Raw genomic sequence first — 21,022 nt, forward strand, 5'->3', positions numbered from 1 at the left:
ATTGGATCGTAAACTGCTAGTTGCTAAGATTTTTTCGCTTTTTGATACGCGAAGGGAATCGCGATGCGACCAAGACGAGGCCGAGAAAGAGAAAGAGAGAGAGAGAGGGAGGGAGGGAGGGAGGGAGGAAAGAGATAACTCACCCCGTGAGTTTTCACGGCATGGATAGCGAAGTTTCCCTTCCATTTCGTTGCTCCGCGCCATCCCCCGTGCCCGTCTCTTCCTCCTCCCCCTCCCGTCCTGCGAATCACCGGCATGTTCTCGGCCCTACGTTGGGCTTTATGAAAATCCCGTTGAAGTTTAGTCGGACGAAATGGCGTTGCAAAAGTTCCGCGAACGCAGCGGCTGGCAGCGTTGTACGCTTTGCTACTCGACCGGGTTGTTCTCCGTTATTTTCCCTATGAAGAGAAAAAATCTTTCGACGGCGAAAGGAAGAGAAGGGATGACGCGGAAAGATCGAGGAAGACTTTTAACTTTCCCCGGTGAATTTCGTGGAGGAGAGTTCAGCCGCGAAGTACCGTTTGATAGAAATTATGCATGTAAATCGCAATTGCCTTTTTACGAGTAACAATATATCACTATGTACCCTGTGTATGGAGTCCCGAAACATCTCGTCTTATTAATTTCAGATTCTTTGATTGCTTTGAAATTCTGAACTGGATCGTTTCGATCATTACTTGCTACAATCTTTTTACTAATTTATATAATTTTAACATCAATATTTAAAAATGTGTATGTTATCAATAAGACGCACTAAAACTTAAATTAACAGACGAAAAAGAATAGGGTGGGAAATTAAGTAAATGATATTTCGTTAACTAATTAAATTTCACAAATATTTTAGTAAATTTTTAAAATTCTGATGAGTTATCTGACTTTGATGAAAAAAAAAAAAACTTTTGAAAAACTTTTGCACATCTCGAGAGTAATTAATCTCCGTATCGAGAACATTTATTCATCATAATGGAGTCTCGAGAGTTTTTGAACGAGCCAGAAGCACGACCAAAGTTTCGACATTCAGCAAAACTTCATCACGATTGATAAATGAAAGAAACTTTCCTTATAGTTCGAGTATAATTAGAAAAATTAACCGCTTTTGTTATCGTTTCTTTGAAACTCGTATTTCATCTGAAGATATATCTAAATATATATTTTCGTATGTATACACTGTGTACACATGTGTACACTGTAAGAAATTTGTGTAAAAATACACTTACTATAGTGAATAATTTTGAGATCCATTATATATAATTGGTGAAAATTTTCTCGTGTTTGCAGTACACAAGTAAAAATAATTTAATTTGCAATAAATTGTTTACAGTGTGTATACACAGATGTAAAAAACAAATAAAGGGATTATTGCAAAATTTAAATACAAAATTATAAACACGCGAAATTTACATCTATTATAGTGAGTTTCAAAATTATTATATACCTACTATAATAGGTGTAATTTCACGCAATTCTTTTATAGTGATATACTGTATACGTATATACAGGGTGAAAGGCTATGATCGGAGATATCCAAAAATTATGGTGGACTTTTACGTTCATAGCGATGCTGTTTAACTTCCTAAGTTTTGCACGATGCTCGCCTTTCATCCTGTATATTATTCTGTAATTTTCTGTTTATATATTATTTTTATAATAAAAAATGTGTATCTCATACATATAAGAAATTAATTCTATTAATTACATTCTTCTAATTACATTTCTAAAGTTTAAAAGAGCATATTTTAATAATGAGTGAGAAATGGCAAGTTTAAGCGACGGAAAATGAGGATGTGTAATGACATCTACCTTGTGGTGCGTTTTCGCACAAGTTTCGAACATTTACGTTCTACGATCTACTTCATCGAGTAGTAGTAGTACGAGCTAAGCTGGAATTTACGCCGGTACAGATTCAACAATGTTTCGGAGTTTGGATCTTGTGGGTGAACCTTGTTCACAAATTCACTTCTAAAGGTATAGATATTTCATCGACATCGAGACTAAGCCGTGTTGCCGCTAGCGGCAACTACCCGAGCGATTATTCGTTTATCTTTTCATGAAATTTCTATTCGTTTCATCGCGACAAGCGCGAAGGCTACGATATTATCGGCGAGTCGATGATAACCAGGTAGGATAACGAGCGACGCAGAGCTCCCTAATGATCTATGTATCACTCCAACTATCTGGCCCAGCGGCCGAAAGTTCATCTTGTTATCGCGCTACCGAGGCGAATCTGTACGGATCTTGATGACCGCCATCTAACCGGCATAGGACAAGATAAAGTTACTCCGGTCGTAGCTGCCAACAGAACGTGACTCTTTTAGACCAGAATCATAGACCCTCGGCTTTGTGATGCTCGCACGTTTTCACCGGAGATTTTATTAGCCCCGCTCGGGACCGGCTTAAAACGAGAAAAACGAGCGCGCTTCCGCCTTAATGAAATAATGACGATGATAGAATTGATTTAATCATCAGACTTTTTCTGTGACGAATACACCAGGAATTTTTAAAAAGTTAAAAAAATGATAACGATATTATTTTACAAAACCAATGATCAATTAATGCTTGCAAGTGTAATATAATTATTTGATTTTGATGAGAAGACATTTTGAAATGGAAATCTTGAAATTAAAATTTCAATATTTACTTTTTGCTTCTTTAACTCCCTTAGCTCTGTTGCCAAAGACTTATTTCTTTGTAGTTATACTTCCACGCGTGTTTTGCAGTAGTTTATTTAAAAAATAGGCCAAGTTTTAGGACTATAAACCCGCTATTCTTTAAATGTCACAACTTATACAATTCATGGATAATTCTCGGGTGGTAATTCACCGGTGTGCATACTCTAAATTTCCACTTTTACGATATCACATTACGTGGCTTGGAGATGGAAGCGGATCATTATGTTCTATCATGTTCCATTTAACAATATGACTTATCAGACGATACCGAGAAAAGTGACCATCGTTTTCCCTCGAGAAGAGCCGCTAAAGGGCGGAAAGATGGTATATATGGTACTGTAGTATCCCGTAGAGAGAGAGAAAGAGAAAGAGAGAGAGAGAGAGAGAGAGAGAGAGAAAGAGAGAGAGAGGATCGAGCGGGAGAAATCATGCCCATTGACCCGTGGGAAAAATCCATCGGAATAGAAGAACACGGCCGGCCAGGTCTAAAACTCAATTTGTCAGCGTGTTGTAGCTTTCGGGATCTCCCTCCCAAGAATACTGCCTTGTACCTTTTAGGGCCTCAAGTCTTACCCATGCTTACTCTTGTCATGTCGTAGCAAAAATTCTTTTTCCTTTTTCCTTCCAAGTCTAATACACTTTGATTCCCAAAACGTTATTTTCATACTAAAAACTCAAATAACCGAAGACAATTGCGGAAGATGATTATGGGTGAATCACGAGGAAAGTTTTTTTCTCAAGGGATAATCGTGTACATGTTTGGGGGAATTAATTTACTATTAAATTATTTGAAAGTTGCAAAAATTATTACAATCTGTGGAAAATTTTTCTTATTAAATTGCAATGTTATAAGTGATTTTTTTCTCTTGAGTTCTTTTGTATCTGTGTAATAACTTTTCTCAAGAAAAGAATCATCCAGTTTTATTATTTTTAAAAGTTTTTGAATTACTGAATACATAAATAGTATCAAAATATAAAAATTCAATATGAGTTTCAATGTAGCAGATGCGAAGAATCACATAAATATCTTTAATTTTTAATGTAAGTTTGTATTAACTTTATATTGAGAAACTTTCTGATTAAAGTTTTTACTGTATTGATTTGTTGGTATTATTTATTTTCTCAGAATCACAAAGAATACTTTACTCTTGTCGTTACTGATGAATATTTGAATGTTATTCAACATGTTTTATGATTAATTTGAAAAATTTTGGATTTCTCTCTCTCTCTCTCTCTCTCTCTCTCTCTCTCTCTCTCTCTCTCTCTCTCTGTCTTTTTATGCAAATTTTTTATATTTTATAAAATTTATTATAATATTTTTTGTTAGAATTTAAACTAGTCTTTTTAAAATTAATCATATTTGACTATTAATTTAGCATTTACTAAAAATATGGGTTTTTTAAATGTACTACGATATATTTATTCTGGATGTAAAAGGATAAAGGATATGTAAGATTGAAGTCATCAGATACGAATAGAGTGATATATCAACAAACTTAGGAAAACTTATTTTCTCCTAGGAGATTTGATCATGTTGAAAATTTTCCTATGAACATACAGTTTGTCAAACCGTCGTTGTTGATCATTTATTCAATCTTTAATCAAATCCGTGCAAGCATTTCACATAACGTAAAAAGAAGGGAAAAACGTGAGATCGATGAAGCGAGGGCGCGTTAGGTTGCAAAGCGAAGATCCATGATGAAAGAATTAGGTTACTTGAGGGGTGCTAAAAAATTCGTAGAGGGCAAAAAAATGGCGTTGGATAGAAGTGCCGCGCGTAGGTAAGCGTCGTAACGCCGGGAAGAGTAGGTGGAAAGTCATTATCGCGACAAAGAAGATCGGAGCAATCGAGCCTGGTTCAAGAAGCCTATCAGTAAGCTTCAGTCGCTGTTAAAGAAGCTTTCGACAATTTAAGTGTGATACCTGGGAGAGAAAACGGGTCCTTTCGACTTGGAAAAATTGCTGGAAAAGTACCTGAAAAGTACCCAATTTTTTGGAAAAAAGAAGAAATAAAGCGAGAGAGAAAAAGAGAGAGAAAATTATTAATTTTTGTGCAGTGAAACATAAATCAAGCTTCCACTTTTAAATGCGAGCAACATAACAATTCGCTATTTTTACGGTTTTTTTCTTTAAACATCCAACAACGCCGATGAAGCTAAATTCACGAGATGGATAAAACGCAAACGACGTTTGCAACGGAAAAATTCTGACGAAAGTGTGAATAAAGAACAAGATCGCTGAGAGTTAAGCAGACTTTCGAGCTCCGAAGTGAGATTGCCGCGAAAGAGAGAAATTACAATCCCAAGGGATCTCGAAAGAAGCGGAGATAGAATTATAATCCCTATTTGTTCTCACTTTTTTTAACACTTCTGTTTGTCTTTTTACCTTTTTCGACTTCGCATACGAAATTTCCGGCATGGAACACGACTTTTTATTGTTTATGATTTGATTTTATTTTTTTATTAATCTCTCTCTCTCCCTCCTCTCCCCCTCTCCCTCCCCTATTGTGTGAGGTTTGCATGCACGCTTCACAATCGTCTCTATTTTGCACATTGCACAAAGAGATAATTAGTTTTCTCGTTCGTTTCCTCATCTCTTTTTATCGACCCCGTCATTCTCTTTGTCGGTTCAGTCTTTTGACTAGATCAAACGTGCGGAAATCCCAAAATGAAGTTTATTGAACGATCGGAAGTTGATAGGCATTTAGTTCGATTCTAAATTGTTAGGCTTTTTGTTTTCGATGCTCTTCAATAGGGACACGATAAAAGGGATTTTTTTTTTTAACAGAAATATTTGCGAATATAAACCGTACACATCGCATTTAATTACATGCAGTTTATTTTTATTCTTAAAATTATTATATATATATATATATTCTTTTATATATAATTTTTAAAATTAAATCGACTTTATATAGTCAACAAAAGAAAGAAGGCAATTTTTTATTCGTTAACTTTATCTTCTTTTATTGTCCATATAGAATTGATTACAAACACACACACACACATACACACAGAATTACATTTAAATTTTGTTATAATATTTATATATTCCACTTTATTTTTATCTCTAGTCTTTATTTTTTATTTAAGATCTCAGTCGCGTAAACAGCTATGTCAAAGAAATAATCTGGCATTTGAAACCGTACAAAAACGCCAGATGAAACGCGATTGTTCAAAATTTTCCAATATTTGGATACGTGACCTGCGGCGAAACCGCGAATGTAGGATCTGACTGCGCTTGATGCCGTGTTATCGGTGTTGCACATGCAACGGTCCGACAACTATCCGCACGACAGGAATTCGTTTTCACAGGCATTAAGGGGTATTCCCGTAGCCTCTCGAACTTTTGCCTGCGGATGAGAGACATGTGAACTTCCGTTTATTGTCTCTAGTCTCTGCCCCGGTTTCCGGTTTCCTATGTGATAAGCGTCGAACACGTCGCATGTCCCGGACACGTGACGCACGCGACGCCGGCCTCTAATGAGTTTCGATTAACTAAGTGGCACGCAAACGCGTGTATTGCGTTAGTTTCATATTAATGTGATTTTGGATCTACTATTGAACACAATTCTCTCACATTACGAGAAAAATTAAAAGTTTTAAGCGATCAAAATTATGATAAATACGATAAAATTATCATTTTATAAATCTACCAAATTGATGAAAATTCGCGAATATATAAAAAAATATTAGTTTGTATATATTTTTACACAATTTTAGAACACACGTGTAATTATTTCATTAATTTTAATTAATTGTCCTAAAAATCTAATTAAAAGTTAAACAATTTTTTTGTACCACATTGTCACTTGACAACGTGACGACACTTTATTTATTTCATTTTTTAATATAATTTTTTATTCTCTAATTTTAATATTCTTTGATTTAAAATACACAAGATATTCAATTTTACCTGTCCATGTTCAGTACCTCTGACAATTTTTTCCGTATCTTCCGTATTTTTTTCAGATCTTCTGTTTATATTATTTTTACATTCTGTATATATTATTTTTTCCGAAAATATTATTTTAGATCAATATTACAAAACAAGAAAAATATTGAGATGCAAGTCTGAAATAGGAAAAAAGTTATCAATATTTGGCATATAATCTTATTATTGTATATAAATACATTTTATTGAGTATGTTTTACTTACATTAAAAATACACATTGGTTACACTAACAACGGTCATCAAATATTTGTACAAATATGATTTATAAATTTTGCACAAAAGTATTTTCCATACTAAAACTTTTCTGGATAAACTTTTTTGTATATATATATTTTTACTTTTTTCAATACATATCCAGAACACGTGGTTCTATTAGAAAAACTAAATGTACTTAATAATGATAACATTGTTGTAATAGCATTAATTTTTTTTTTATATAAAAAAAATAATTTTGACATCTCCTAGGTTACTGTGATAAGGAGAATTGTCATTAGTAGATTAAAAAATTGAGTCATCAGCAGCATCAGAATTCCTGACAACCGTAGTTTGCGATACCCTACGGCAGCAGGGTGGAGTGTAATCATGAATCATCTCCCATTAATCATCATCTGCTGTATTGATCAGTAATATCCTTACTGATGACTGGTTCTGTCGTCTCCGCTAGCGTCTTATGTAGCCTAGTCGATGATTTTTTTTCACGAGTTTGACGAGATCTCTGCGACATCTAGTGGTGAATGGATCAGTTACATTGCTTGCTCAATCTATATATCTCGTCTGCGAAGACACTGTATGTGTGTGTGTGTGTATGTAGATATCGCACGTGGTCGCGATTCGGGCACGAATAGATAGATTTTGTAAGACTCGATTCGTTCACGTAAATATTTCATGAGTTCTTCAGACCTGCTGACTATGCTGAATTATTGCATTTTTAGTGAAATATTTTAAGAAAGAACCAATAACCAAAAGAAAAAAGTAACAATCGTGTATTCTCTTGCGTATATGTAACAATGTTTTCTCCATAAACAGGTTATACAACATGTGTCGCAAATTATAATACAATCAAAAAGCAAATGATTTTTTATACAAATTAGTGCAAATATGCTATTCTTTTATTATACATATCGGCCAATATTCTTCTGTTATTTGTTATTTTTCTATTGTCTAAGACGTGAAAGTATCGTAAATATTATATTATTCTATATTTTTTACTTCTTTTTATAGGTTTTACTTTTATTATAATATTTTAGACTTTTATTATTATAATATTTTTACAACACATTTTGTTTAATTTTTCTTCTCAACATTTCTATGATTATTGTAAGAATTAATAATCATTTAATTTTTTGTAAGAAGAAAATAAATATTTAAATATTTTTTTATCAGATCTGATTTATCACATCCATAAATATAATATGTCATACCATGTCACGTCATACTTATCACGTATACTTAAAACGATTGTAGAAATATGTTATACAACATATTGATTATTTTAGTCTCATTCTGATCATTTATCAATTAATTTAGTGTGTTATGATGTATGTGAATATATTATACTCATATACATCTTAATTATACAAAAATATAATATATATTATTACATATATATTTTGTTTGTGTGTGTGTATGTAAAATAAATAAATAAACAATATCAACAGATACATATCTAAGAAAACTTAACATTTAGAGCAACAATATTTTGACAAATGATTTAGGAAATAATTTCGCGTATATTATATAAACGTGAATTTTATTTTTAACAGTACAAGTACAATTTAGATATATGTATTTTATTAATGTATCAAAAAAAACTACGCCCCCGGGTGGGCTCGAACCACCAACCTTTCGGTTAACAGCCGAACGCGCTAGCCGATTGCGCCACGGAGGCTGTTTGATCCTACAATCTTATATGTTACATATATATATGAGTATGACTAAATTTATTATTGATTTATCAATTAATACAATTTAGAAAAAAATATAATTAGAATTTATTATAAAATAAATTCTTTTAATAAACACATTTAAAAAATATTAAAATTTTTCTTTATTATATATTATATCAGAAATTTTGTAATTTTTCTGAATTTCTGAGACAAACAGTAATTACGTTGTAATTTGTATAATTGTTTTTAAATTGCTTTTTATTCCCTTTATTGTGTTGATTATAAGTTAATCCAAAGTTATCGTATTTTTTTTAACTTATATTTAAATTATATTTTTTAAATTATATTTAAATAATTTTAAATATAAAAAACTGATAATAAATATACTTACCAAATTATATTGCGAATATATCATGTGAACTATCACTTTGACACTATTTATAAGAAGAAAAAAAAACATTCCGAAATTATCCATTACCTCGATGTATAGTATCAGTTTGTGATGAGAAACAAAACACGAATGTCTCTTTTTTTATCATCGGACAACAGCAATAAGATCTATAAAGTTGGCATGCAATAATCCAAGCAAATGTCGCAAAAATAAATTTGATAAACAGGTCGATATGTTCTATGAATGAAATCAAAATGTGCAGAACCGGAAAATCATGCAACATTTATTCTTACTGACAATGTTTGTATTGAGCATTGAAACCAATGTACTTTCAGCGAATTTCAATTTTGATATTGTAGATACTCGAAATGGCTCTCTGTGTTTATTCGTGGCGATGAAAATGTAATAGTTTCAGTCAGATTCATTTTTTTTGTATCGACAAAATGTCGGAAATGTATATATATGTGTACGCATACATATATGGAACATATATATTCATGTTGATTAGACATTTATGCTGATTCAACACAAGTGAAAAATTAAACCTATCAGCAGATAAAAACAATTTTTGACAATACAAATGATTTTCTGATGAATTCATATCATATATAAATCGACTTTTTAAATTATTTTTTATATAGAAGTACATACAATCAGATAAAATCACGAAAAAGAAATATTTTATAGGATATGTTGTATTTTATATACATTATAATCTGATAAAATATATGTAGGCATATTCTAATATTTTATAATATGAAAGTTTCTTTTAATGTTTTGCCACTCAGAATATTTCTGTGCTTCAAATGTGTCAATTATCAAACATGCCATATATATTATCATAAATTGATCTTGCCGAAATTGTACTAGTTTCGCTAGTTAATAGGAAATAAAGATTTTTTATAAAGTTTTATTTAAAAAAAAAATCAATTCTAAACTTGTCAAAGAAGGTGAGACATTTTGTAAGTGCGTGTAATCGATAGCGATCGATATTTCTGCACTACGAATTCACAGACCTAAATATTTACGTCCAAGTAAAAATTACGGTCGATATCGGTAAACTCAATCTCTCTCTTTCTCTCTCTCTCTCTCTCTCTTTCTCTCTCTCTCTCTCTCTCTTTTACATTGAGATTCGCAGTAACATTAAAATGCAACGAATGCAAACATCCGCGGCAGAAGCTGAGTCGGGAGTGACCCGAATGAAATAATATTCATGAAAATATTTTTGCCCGCATAACTTGCTGGAGCGTGATCCTCAAATCCAAATAATACGTATTCAAGAATACAGAAATGTGAGTTTGGCATGCGATCTAACGATAATAAAAATAGAGACAAGCCCTCATCGGAGAGCTTTCCACATAGGTCCAAAAATACTGGACGCACTGCTAGTTTAATCTCTTCTTTTCTACGTTGCTACATTCGTCATGTAAAATATTTTTCAAAACTCCACATTTTTTTATTATTAATTCTTTTCACCCGGAAAGTTTTGTACTGCTAGAAATTGAAGAAACAACTGTCTCTTGTAAGACCATAAGTCTCGAACTTTCAAGATAATTGTCTATAAATTAAATGACAAAGCATCAATCTCGAAAGCATTAGTCTCGTTAAAACTTTTCGTCTTCATGTAGATATAGAACGTATATATGCAAACGTTCATTATTAGTGAGGTTCGTTACAGTGACGGATGTACTTTAGATTCTCTCGATTAGACTACCGTCCCGATGTTAAGCTTGTACCTGGCCGCACATTATTTATATATGTGTACGTACAACAAGCTCTTGAGCTTCCCGTCAATTTGCGTCGTTGGCACTGGCTTATATCACGAACCGTTTACGATCATTTATCGGCGCCGACGTCGACGTGGAACTTAAGGCACTTAGGGCAAATCGTGATCTACGAGCGAACCATGAGGGGCACGGCTCCGAGGGAGCGGCTCAACTCGCCTCAAGACACCTCGAGATAGCCCCCGCTATCGAGAAGTGCCGTCACTAATTAAGAAATACTTCCCCTGACGCTTACCCCTAACAGCTCGGACACGCCTGATTCTGACCCACACACTCTCGTAAGGCCGATCAGCGGTAACGTTTATCTAATTATCATTTCAGAACAGAAAATCGAAACTGTTCGCGTTTTTCAATGCCTTAGTGTAACGATAACAGCCCGATTACGCTATGTGAAAAATATAATAACAAAGTTTTTTTTTATAAAGGAATTTATGGTCAGTTCCATTGACTACAATTTTACAATAATAATTTTTTAACGCAAAAGACTGATTTATGCAAAACATAAATCCAATTCATTTAAATTGTTATTATAATTTTTTCCTTTACATACAACGAACATAGAATATTTTATCGACAATATTGATGGAAATAATCACAATGTTACAGTATCAAAGTGTGTGTGTGCGGAGTCTGTACACCGTTTTACATTTCACGGGTTCAATTGTTTGCGGTAAAACTTGGAATATCAAACGAATTATTAACAACAACGTGCACACGATCCGTGAATCAACTGGCATCATAGAAAAGTTTTGTACTTTTGTGTTAGATATCTTGATCTCCCGTTCTTTTAATGGTGCGCTCTCGCATTGAAACGATTTGCACGACTTTCACGAACTCATATCCTACTCGAAGCGTATCTTGAGTCCAAGTTGGACTTCGAATTAAAATCTAAAAGTTAAATGTAAGACGGCAGATCAAATTTACTGAGCAATCGCCTCTTTATATGCGCATCGAATATATATTTTCGAGCAAACACGAGCCCATGAAAGTCGAATTAAAACGTTCTCGAAGAGTGATCCGAATTGCCTTCGAAAGTTTTATAAGAATCTAACAGCGACAATTCTTTCTTATAAAATTGATGTATTCTACGGTGAATTAAATCATCGAGATAAAATATGATTACAAACCTTTTACACGAGTATCAAATGTATGTGTGAGTAGTGTTTTAAAAAAGATGAAGTTTTAAGAAAGATGTATTTAAAATGTAACACTTTTTCAATTTAATTTTGTATTTTATTTTTTAAATGTTTTTTTAATTTATTATATACGTCTATCTTTTAAACAAATGTTTTTTATCACGTTAAACATTTTTTTATTTGCTAGAGTTCTTTATTAACATAATTTTTATAATATTTGAATTACATATAGTATTATAAACATTTTTTAGTTTTTTACCTTATTTTTTTACTATTTTACTTTTATTATAAAAATTATGAATAATTAGGGATGAAAGAAGCTCTGGGTGTGCGCTTTTTAATCGACGTTTAATATTTCCAGTAAGTATATCGAAATTTGGTCGTTTATATCGCATAATACATGTTGGCGCTGCTTATCGGAAGCGTTTGAAATCGCGTTACGTAATCAAAATTGTGTCATCATGTCGAGAGCCGCTGGGGTACGATGACGTTTAATTGGACGATATTTGCTGAACGCATGTAATCACCTGTTGCACGCAGAATGCGCCCCGTTAACGTCGACGCGCTAAAATAAATTCCCCGTCGGATATTTCTAAGCGAAATCGGCATTCACCCCACGGAGCGCAGGGGGGTGTTTCCAGACAATTTAAAGCTTTCGCCAGCCATTGTGAGCTTTACAAGTAACAGAGCAGGATTTAATCTTGTACGGATTCACGTTGAGACAGAAACAACTTTTTGACGTTTATTATTTGTTGTTATATAGATTACACAGATTTTTTATAGAATAAAATATTGTACATAAATTATATGTCGCAAATTAAATGAAAGTAGCAATTATAAATCGCGATAAGGTAATCTTAAACATAGTTGCATGTTTCCCGTTTAGCTGACAAAATAAATTTATTAACACCGTTTTTGCACACGTTGACATCCCGTTCACGGTCGTTTGATACTTTTGTTATTACATGTAACATTATCATAAGTTATTTCAAAAAATTCATATTCATATCATTCATATTTAAACCATTGTGTATAATTAGTTATCCCATCATGGAAACATTATATTATTTCTTAATAATGACATTTATAGTCTCAAGGATTTGGTGTTATATATGTTACATAATAAATAAAACTATTAGTTTCTACAACACGGAGCGCCGCATCCAATCCATGCGGCCTGAATGAAAAGTTACCGAAAATCGATTCGGCAGAGAGCACGTGTTGAATTTCTTACATTCGAACATCGGCAGAAAATTTATAAGTGTAATAAAAAAGCCCTCAATCCTTGTCCCTTCAGTTTAACTTATCTTTGAACGGTTATCCGTTAAATCTTTCCCGTTCGTCCAGGGCGATGTCTTATTGGGTCATAGGGTATGCGTGTGCATGTCCTTCGAATTCCAGAACACACCGGAATGACGAAGGGAAGCCCGAGAATACGTTGGTAGTGTCGATGACGATCGACATATTGGGATTTTCATTTGAACAGTAGGATGTCGTGGTATGTGACGCGGGTCGAAAGTCCAGGAATGAAATAATCTTCACAAAATAGGTGACCTTATATCCTTTACATGGCTTATAGATGAGAGAGAGAAAGAGAGAGAGAGAGAGAGAGAGAGAGAGAGAGAGAGAGAGAGAGAGAAGTGTAGCCGTCAATTTATTTGACACTTGTAGTTTTTCCTCAAATAAAAATAGATGATCTTTGTGTATTAAACGTGAAAAAAAAAGTTCTAATAAAAGGAGATTGAAGTAGAAAATAAAAAAATATATATAAATTAAATGTATATAATAATGTTATGGTATATTATAAAATATTATAATATAAAATGTAGAGCAATAAAATTGTAGAAAATATGTTTCGCTGTATATGCCAAATTGCTCCGTAGAAATATGGATATTGCGTGAAGGATCAAAATAACGCTAATGGAAAAACAATCTCGACCCCTGTCTACAAAGCTGCCTCTAAAATATCTTTCACCTTTATGGAAAGATTTTCTTACATGACGTCTTGGCATGAATCAAAATACTCTATTTTATTATAACATATTAGAATAATCCTTATATCGTGCGAAGATATAATAGAAAAAACACCCCCCCCCCTCCCGAGTCTATTGAAAAATGTTTTTAGGAATAGCTCCTTCGATGGAATCGGAATCGGTTTTCCCTTAGAGGTCGCTCCCCCCGTTCTCCTCCCTCCATCTTCTGATAACGCATATTTCTCACGCGATATCGATATTTCGGCGAGAGCCGGCTGGCGTGTGGTACGGCAAACGTGTATTTTCCGTGGCAACTGTTGAGAATAATCCGATCGATCGCAAGAGCGGCATTTAATTATCACTAAGGGGATTGTCGGGCCGCTTCGAGTTGTCGGATTATCGCGCGTACTGAAGTCGCCCGGAGCAAATTAGCTCCGTGCCTTGATTTCATGCAATCATCCGCGGCCGAGAGCCGAGCTGTGCACGAACCGCCGATTAGAACGCTTGTGTATGCGCAATTGCATCGGTCGCGAAACGAACGCCCGCACACGGAATGCAACGACCTATCGATCGAATGCGAGTCTCGCTTCGAGTCTCGCGGTTCGCCGCCGAGGGGCGAGAGACCAATTTCGGGGCACGAATTAGTCCCAATAGGAACTTTGTAACGCATACACGTTATTATTACCGTGATAATTGGATCGGTCGGTTTGCCGATACGGAATTGAACTTCGGTCGAAAAAGCCAAAATATCTGGACCACTTTGCAGTCGGTTTCAGTAAAAAAAAATACAGATATGAAAGTTTGTTAGCTGAAAAATCAAGCTGTTAGAAGAAAATTGTACACAGAGAGAAAGAATTTTTTAGCTTTAATAAAATTTATTAAAAACAAAGATATGTATGCTTTGGAATAGTTGAATAAAATTATACCTATTTGAAGAAACAAATATGATTACTTGATTATTTATTAATAATCTTGATTCAATTCAATCTGTTTGATTCAATAAAACAATACTCTTTTTAATCAATAGAAATAATTTTGTATAACATATATTTTATGTTGTACGAATAAAATAAAGTAAATCCAAATAAATGGAAGAAATTATTCAAAAAATCATTCCCTCTATGTAATTACAAGGAAAGAATGTGTAATTGTAAAATACCTATATGTAAAATCTACATATGAAAATAATTTTTAATAAAAATTAACTAGAGCTCTAAATTATGCATAAATGAATTTAAAAAAATTTTGTTTAATTTAATATACGATTTTATAAACTTTTTTAACACAAAAAACGTTTTCAATAAAAATTAATTAGAGCTTTAAATTATGTATGGAAATTAAAAAAAGTTTCTTTTAATTTAATGCACTTTATGAGCTTTTTATTAATTTATATATTAAAGTCTATTCTAAACGATTTATAATTCACATCAAATAATAGAATCTTATTGATTCTTTTATATATATAAATATATTAAAAAATACACTTTTAATATGTTGTTTTCTAATTTCTTGATGTTTATATTTTACAATTTTAATGTATTATTTATATATACTACAAATTTAATATATTTATTATATTATAAAATTATATAAATGTGTGAAATTCTGACATGAATTATAAATTGCTGTCAATAAATAAAGATAAATTAGATATTTTGCTCGATTTACGTTATCTTCTACGAAAGACCTGTAGAAAAATATACCTAATATAGCTGGGTTCTAAAATGCTTCAAATCCGTCTTTCCAAAAATGATGGATCGCGCACGATGGCTCTTAGGCGAAGCTCGAAATGCATTGTGAGCCTTCGGTCGAGATTCTTTTTCCACGTTCTCGATTTTCCTTTCGTTTTCATCTCGCGCTACGTGCTGTCGAGTATCAAAGCTTCGAAACTTCCACTCGCGCGAGACTGAAACTCTAAATGACGTTCGACGTAAGCACCGTTACGGTTTGGAAACTTCAAGCTGTCAGCTTCCGGCATCTTATCGCTCTTGCTTGCACATTCCTGCCGTCGCCCATCGCCCGACGATTTGAATTCATTCGGCGTCGCTCGACGCGTGACTTACTTTCAAAAACAATTTTTAAAACAGCATTCCTTTTATCATCTCTTCTTCTTCAAAAACTCTTTCAAAATGGAACACTTCCTTTGTTATTGATAAAACACGTGTGTGCCTTTGTAGGATCAATCTCGTTCTCTGCCTCTCGCTTTTTTTTCTTCGTGTTGTGCTAAATAAAGAAGAAAAATAGAGAAAGAGAAATTTTTCGATTCGGTTAGAAAATACATCACAAGTCGCCTTTACGCATTTCACTTTAAAAGTTACATTTACGTAGATTTGAAACGCCACGTCGGATTCACGATGCAGATCCGTTGAATCAGACTTCCGCTTTTTCGCTATTCAATCCTTTTATAGGCTACATACTCCACCCTAGCTAGACGAATACATAATACGACGCGCCGCCGAGAATCGCCAGACCGTCGCAAATGCGAGGCAAATCTTCCGGCGTAGCGACCGGAAGTTTCGAATTCTCGCGGACTCCCCGTTTATTGTTGCTCTATAATACGATCAGCGGGGTTGGTCCGAAGTTTATCCAGGGAACCTCTGCATCTTCTCTGCATCGCAATTTACCTCTTTTTTCCCCCCGAATCGCGAATCGAATGTTTTTCGTCGTTGTCGCCAGCTTTCGTATTAGCTGGCTCTGGCACCCGTAAAATTGCGTCGATAATTAAGATAATTATCTAAGTTGCCATTTTTTGTGTTTGCTTTAAAGTTGTTACGCATCACAGGATAAAGAAATTTATATATATATATATATATATATATATTATTCTCTCAAGTGCTGTTTTTCTAACAATTTATAATAGAATTTCTAAACTGAACACCCAAGAAACTTTGCGATTAACTAAACAGAATTAAAAATTATTAAAAGGAATACGTTTGTAACTTGCCCATTCACATATTATTAATTTTTAGGAGTTTCTGGCAACGAAGACGTTATCTTAATAATGTAAAAACTTAAAAAACTTTGCATGCCTTATTTTATGTAATTAAAAGTTAAAATTATAAATGTTTATCTAATTGATCTATAATTTAAACAATAGTTATTTAATCTAATATAATTAATCTATAATAATTTATTCTATCTATGATAATAATTCTATTTAATTTAATTTTAATATCTCGGCGAATAAAATCGTGTTATAAAATTGTGAGAAACTACAGAGATGACTGTTAATTGTATCGTTGCAGAACCAAATCGCGTTTTGTAATTTCCGGTTTTAGCAGACTTTCTCAAATATCACGCACATGATATTTCATGATATGTCTCCTCGCGGTATTTTCCGGTGTTGAAACATTAATCCTGTTGCTGATAATCCGTGGCGTTATTAGTCCAATGATTATAAGGGTGTCCAAGGTACCAGCAGGCGTCAAGGGCACTCCCGAGCATTTTTCCCATCTTTTTCCTGCGCGCCTCTTTTCTCCAAGACAGCACTCCCGTAACCCAATTTAGCGGAGGGCACAAAAGAGCGTTTGGCGATATCGAGCCGTAAAATGTGCGACCTACTTGCGAGACCTCTCTCCTGCCTTACCTTTTTCTCTCCATCCCCTCTCACGACCTACCTACGCCACCTGGAGGGGTTCCTTCACCTTAGCCCTTTTACAGCCCCGATCGGACGATTACGAGCGCGTTCGTGTAGATATTTATTTTCTAAATCCCCAATTCGTTTTTTCTTCCGATTCTCGCGCCTCGCGTCTTGATTCTATTAACCTTCTTCAATCGTTGCATCTTCAATCAGTTTCCATCGGACCGTCGAGGATATATCGAGAACGTTTACAAAAAAAAATTTTTTTTTAGAAACGATTCAAATTGGGAAAAGTCGAGATACATTACGGTCATAGCAGGATCTTATTATAGTACTGAAGTAATGTTTAAAAAATGTATTTAAAATTATATAAAAATGCGTTATTTTAGTATTAAGATTTGCTATGACTAATGTTTTTTCTCGATGTTACATAAATATCATGCTCTTATTCCAATTACTGATTTGAGAAACATGTTAAAGAAACTCTTACTGTAAGTTTACTTTTCTGCTCTTTTCTTTTTGTTTTTCTTTTTGTTTTTCTAAAAGAAAGAAGATTTTGTGTTGTTCCAATTCTTGGAAAATAATTCTGTATAACTTGTTAATATATAATTAAAAAAAACAATTTGTAATAAATAACTTATATATTTCTTGTATATTTATACACTGAATTCTTTTAGAATCGTAATTGATCTTTACTTACACTTAATTGTGTAAATGATTTTTAATATTTTAAAATTTTCAGATATAATTTTATAATATTATTTCAGAATTACCTAAAATACTGCATTTTATGAAATTTGTATTACATATAAATTAGTCGCGTGTGTTAATTATGAGTTGCATTCTTTTAATTACAAAATAATAAATCCCGCGTATTTTTGTGAATTTAATTTCGACTAACAAGTCACATACACTACACTATATGAAATTTATTGCTGGAGAAAAAAAAATATTAATTTTATTATATTTTTTGTTATACACAGATTTTGTAATCAAAACACTACTCGGAATGAGTATTGTTATAATTCTACACAATCAGAATTCTCTTAAATTTAACCCAGCATATATGAAATTTATGCGTTTCGCTTTCGAATTTTTATGATTTCTTTATTATTTATCTACAACTTTCTGAAGAAATCTTTCGAATTGCAGCACTAATGTTCTTTTCATATTTCTGAGAGAAGTGTTTAGTATTTAACTACAATTACATAATAAAATAATTAAAAGAGCTTTATTTTTATAGTTATTATTTTGCTATAATATTAGTAATAATTGTATATGTACATTTGTTCCAACTAATGAAAAAATTTTATTATAAATTTTTTAAAATCAAATATTATTATAACAAAATACCAGAGCATGAATGGTAAAAATAAAATAAGCGTTCTTAGCAAACACAATCGCAATTATAAAACATTTTTTTATCATACACAGAAATACACAGAAAAAACAAGATTCTTATTTTGAGAATATTTTTATTTTTGAAATATTAAATACGGAAATGACATTAAATAACATTAGACGGACATAATTTGCTTACATGAAGAATTTTGTGTAGTTTCATAAAAAATATATATTGTCATAAGTTAAAAAAATATCCAATAGAAAAATAGTAATATCAATTTAAAACTGTCATTATCAAAACAATTATATTGGACTCTTGAAATGACTATTACAATCTATATAAATAAAAATGTAAAATGTTTGTTACTCATCTAAGATCTCCGTAAGTTATTCATCGATTGCTTTGAAATTTTGATACAACGTTGCATTCGTAACCGGGAGTGTTCTTATGGGGTCTGATTATGGAAATACCGTGTGTTTCAAAAATGATGACCATAATTTAAATGTAAAAAATAGTTTTTCATTAATATTATTGAAATTTTGACACATTGAGATGGGGAGAGATCGGGAGAGACGGGGAGAGACCGGGAGAGACGGGGAGAGACTGGGAGAGACGGGGAGAAATCGGGAGAGACGGGAAGAGACGGGGAGAGACCGGGAGAGACCGGGAGAGACGGGGAGAGACGGAGAGAGACGGGGAGAGACGGAGAGAAACGGGGAGAGACCGGGAGAGACCGGGAGAGACCGGGAGAGACGGGGAGAGACCGGGAGAGACGGGGAGAGACTGGGAGAGACGGGGAGAGATCGGGAGAGACGGGAGAGACGGGGAGAGACCGGGAGAGACGGGGAGAGACGGGGAGAGACGGGGAGAGACGGGGAGAGACCGGGAGAGGCGAAGAATGTTTCTATTGTGTTTAAATTAAGATAATAAGAAAAATAAAGATTTCTGTTATTTTATTGAAAAAAAGGAACTTATTTAAAACAGTCTTTTGAATGGATTTCTAAATCCATGGCAGCTTTCAGAAAAAAAAGTTAGAAATATGTGAATATTAGATTTATTAAAGATAGATAAATGCTTATTCAAAATAATTATTATAAAAAATAAAATAAAAAGAGCAACAGTAAAGCAAGGCTCTTGAAAATTAAACAACGAAAGCAAAGAAAATTTGAAAAAAACGTAGCATAAGAATAGAGAGCCACAGCAACGCGTGGCAGGGCATAGCTAGTGTTGAAATAAAAATATAATATTTTCCTGAAATTTAAGATTATAAAAATGTTTAAAAAAGATTTTTAATTATATGTAAGTAAAGTTATCATTGTTTCATATATAAGTAAGAATAGAATAACATTTTTTTAATATAACATTTTTTAAATTATTTATATAGATTATTTATGGTTGAGACCAAAAATGACTATTAAATACAGTTAAATTATAACAGTCGCAACCATGTTTTTCTCTCAGACATACGATATTACAAATTACAACTGCACGTGCGGCCAATAAGAACGGTGCAAATGGCGGCAGGAATATAAAAATCTCGTTCGTCTCGATTTCGCGTAGGTTCTGTCTCACCGACGTTTCTTTTATCTCCACTATGTGATTGTTTTATCGCCGTTGTTGCGGTTGAGTAAGTCTTCTACGTCGATGGACGCATACAGCCTCGCGACGCATCCACGCGCATCCGTCATCCGTCGACGCATTGTGCGTTCTGGAAGGGGCGAGGAGGGGGAGGGGCGAACGTGCGCATTTTCAAACGAACACGTTTCCCGCCATTGCGCGCGGCTGCATTGTGAGCTGCACTAGAAAACACAGAGAGCGATCGTCGTTACATCCCCGCAAATATCAAAGTCAGACTTTCCGAGCCACGTCATCGCACGATGCGCCTGCGAAAAGGCGGCGTCGCCAAGAGCGATTCTCGTGTGCGAGACACATGACATTTCACGAAAAAGTTTGAAACGGGGGAGAGAGAGAAAACACGCGAGAGAGTGAGAGAGAGAAACGTATACAAATTTTCAATCACCGGGGATTATACACGTTTGTACATTTCAAATATATTTGCGGTTATAATCTGTTTTTGTTTCGCGCTTTCTTGCTTTTCCTTCGCTCTTGGCGTGTCGCCGAAGAGATCTGTCACTCTCTTACACGTGTCACTGCAGATAGACGAGTAAGCGAGGAAATCCGGCGTCGCATTCATCACGCGGATGTCTCAGGATTGCTATAAAAATTTTAACGCCAAGCCGAGCCGAGCGGAACGCTCGGGACACGAGGATGTTTCACTTTACATGAGCCAAAATGTAACAGAA

General features: G+C 33.7%; 1 protein-coding gene, 1 long non-coding RNA gene and 1 other non-coding gene across 6 annotated transcripts in view; 1 reads left to right on the top strand and 2 right to left on the bottom strand.

Moving 5' to 3' along the window:
* Window positions 1–21,022, top strand: part of LOC105832993 (acetylcholine receptor subunit alpha-like) — an 89,613-nt gene that overhangs the window by 26,608 nt on the left and 41,983 nt on the right. The window lies entirely within an intron of this gene.
* On the bottom strand, window positions 5,756–7,923 carry LOC114254092. Its single transcript, XR_003625485.2, has 2 exons — window positions 6,828–7,923; window positions 5,756–6,742 (listed from the first exon to the last, which is right to left on the bottom strand). It is a non-coding gene; the product is annotated as an uncharacterized LOC114254092 (long non-coding RNA).
* Trnan-guu lies at window positions 8,439–8,512 on the bottom strand. The gene has a single exon. It is a non-coding gene; the product is annotated as a tRNA-Asn (tRNA).

This window comes from Monomorium pharaonis, chromosome 2, assembly GCF_013373865.1.
Source record: "Monomorium pharaonis isolate MP-MQ-018 chromosome 2, ASM1337386v2, whole genome shotgun sequence".
Classification (NCBI taxonomy): Eukaryota; Metazoa; Arthropoda; class Insecta; order Hymenoptera; family Formicidae; genus Monomorium; species Monomorium pharaonis.